Source organism: Aplysia californica, unplaced genomic scaffold (assembly GCF_000002075.1).
Source record: "Aplysia californica isolate F4 #8 unplaced genomic scaffold, AplCal3.0 scaffold00331, whole genome shotgun sequence".
NCBI classification, from domain to species: domain Eukaryota; kingdom Metazoa; phylum Mollusca; class Gastropoda; order Aplysiida; family Aplysiidae; genus Aplysia; species Aplysia californica.
In genome coordinates, this window is record NW_004797601.1 from 483,539 (window position 1) to 486,171 (window position 2,633).

The 2,633-nt window shown below is 43.1% G+C and overlaps 1 protein-coding gene across 1 annotated transcript in view; it reads left to right on the plus strand.

Annotated features, from left to right (window-relative positions):
- Positions 1-2,633, plus strand: part of LOC101847888 (FACT complex subunit SPT16) — a 47,488-nt gene that overhangs the window by 527 nt on the left and 44,328 nt on the right. The window lies entirely within an intron of this gene.

Consider the following 2,633-nt stretch of genomic DNA (forward strand, 5'->3'; position numbering starts at 1 on the left):
AGGCATGTGACTGTTTTGGTACTCGACCTCACCTAAAACCCGGGCGCTTTTTCGGTAGTTCCCACCCCGCAATTGTTATTCACCGGTTTTTGGCCCCAAGAGTAGGGGGGCTTGCCCCCCTCAGCCCCCTGGTTGGGGGTTTCAGAGGGGGCATGCCCCCCTGAATTTTACCACAATTTAATGTTGGCTGATGTTAGGGGACCGTACGCCCCAATAGCGCTTGGCGCTAGGGGACCGTACGCCCCCATAGTGTTTGGCGCTAGGGGACCGTACGCCCCCATAGTGTTTGGCGCTAGGGGACCGTACGTCCTCTACCTGCGTTAAGGCGTGGTGTTACGGGACCGTACGCAGATATGCATGCATCTGGACTTTGCAAAAATACTGGAGGAAAACGGTCACTTTAACGAAGCTCCTGACGTAAGGAGTTATTACTAGATCTAGATCTAGGACTAGGAGAATGTTTAAAATATCTGAATACGATTGTGAGGTATCCAGTGGCCGTGGATGAACCAAATTTTGAAATTTGCTCACGTCTGCACCCACGTTGTTATGTGTCAATAAAAGAAATCAAAGAGAGGAAGGGGGAGAAAGAGAGAGAGAAAAAAGAGAGAGTGTGTGTGTGTGAAAAACAGACAGAATGGAAGAGAGAAAGAAAGTAAGGAGTGGGAGAGAGAGAGGGAGAAAAAGTGTATGTGTGTGTGTGTGTTAGAGAGAGAGAGATGAGGGAGGGGGGGTGTTCGTGAGAGAAAGAAAGAGATGAACAAATTTACACAAAGGGAATGGTTGTGACAAAAATGAGCAGGATAATAGTGTGTGTGCGCAGGTGCATTCTGCGGGCAGACGTGAGTACATTTTTAAGCTTTGCGACCTGAAAGAAATAGGCCTTAAGCCTAAGCCCCATTTAATGACGCTAGTACGCCGCAAATTTACTCACTTTTGCATGAGAGAACACGCCTGAGCACGCACTAAGTCTTGATAGCACGCAAGGAAGATCAACTCATATTCAGTGACAATAACAATACGAAGTGATTATTCGGACTCGAGTCCGAATATGAAAAAATGTTATTCGGACTCTGATTCTTGTCCAGCATGACATCACTTCCGTCTTCCTGTTACTCGTGACTCCGGCTTCCTGTCCTGCCTCACTCGTGACTCGCCTCAGGCTGGGTAGAGACTGGGATTACTTCGGGCAAAAAGGCGTTTTGTGCAGGAGCCAAGTTTTTATCTTATGATGAATTTGAGGCCGGCCTGAAAAGTTATAGCGCTTCTAATAAATGTTTATTTGTCATGAGGTCATCAGAAGCAATTAAAGATGGCTCGTTAGCGTGTGTCGGGGTCGGATGGGCGGCCTGTACACGTGTGGCTGTGTGCGTTTATGGGAGGGGGATGGGGGGGCACTATCGGTCCGGGCGTTGAACGTCGCATGCGCGTCAGTCTTTTTCCCCTTGGCAACTGATCATTATTACAATAATAAGCTAATCTTGACGTAGATCTACGTAATGAATTGTGCGCTGTTCTATGAAATCAAAAGTTGCCGTATGCTGAGCTCTACACAGCAACACAACTTTTTCTTGGTAAACAATCGAGATGACACAGGCTTGTGTATTTGAACGAATCGGTCTTTTTTTTACACAGCTCATAATATGCAGGTGAGGTGATCTGCTAATCTTCAATTTTACCTTTTTCTACAGTAAAGAAAGTGGGAAACATGGGTGGGGGGGGGGCGTATCAATGAGGCGGCGGGCATCGGATCGGCAGAAAAGGTGTGGGGGAAACTAAAAAATGGCGGAAAATTGGAAGCACTGAACGTTAGATCTATAGAACGAAGACACTTCCATTTTTCCGGACCTGAGTCCGAATAACGACGGCAATAACAATAACATGAAAAGAAAGGAAAAAGAAGACAGCTTGGAAAAGGTAGATGAAAAGCGAAGTAAACTATTGTAGAGACTTGACAGAACGTCGGGTTGTGAACCAAGCACAGACGAAATCAAGTTTATTTGCAAGCGCATCACATATAATATTTTACGCCTGTCCACATTAATAATAAAACAACATTAGTATAACTGGACTACTTTTGCGCGCAGTAAAATTCGTGGCTCAACTTTTCCTTAAATATCTCTTTAACCAGAAAAAATAAGTCACCCGTACTTTGCACAGCAGTTTGTATTAAAAAAAAGGTCTTAACTGATTATATTTTTTCACAACAATTGAGGCTCGATCAAAAAAGATGTTCTTCATAAATTTATATAAAATACTAGGCCTATAAATCTCCATCATGCGAAAAATGTGATTGTTCATTGCACTTCCCGCTTCTCTCACACATTTTGCATACGCATAATATGGCCTACGTCTTGGCTCGCCAATTAAATTACACTTTTTCACATTCTTTTTACACTAAAGGTTTCCTAAACATACGTTCAATAAGCATGCATGCTAATGCGATTGAAAAAAAATGACAGACTTGCTTTTAAAAGCAATATTGCCTGAGCTGTAAATTTTTTTAAATTTGTAGAAACAATCGACCGGGATTTTTTAATTAGTACTTATTAAGGAATTTTCTAGAATACAGTGTGCAGGAGTTTGAAAAAATATCCCCCTGTTAAGACAAATTGATATAAGTCACTGTGCAA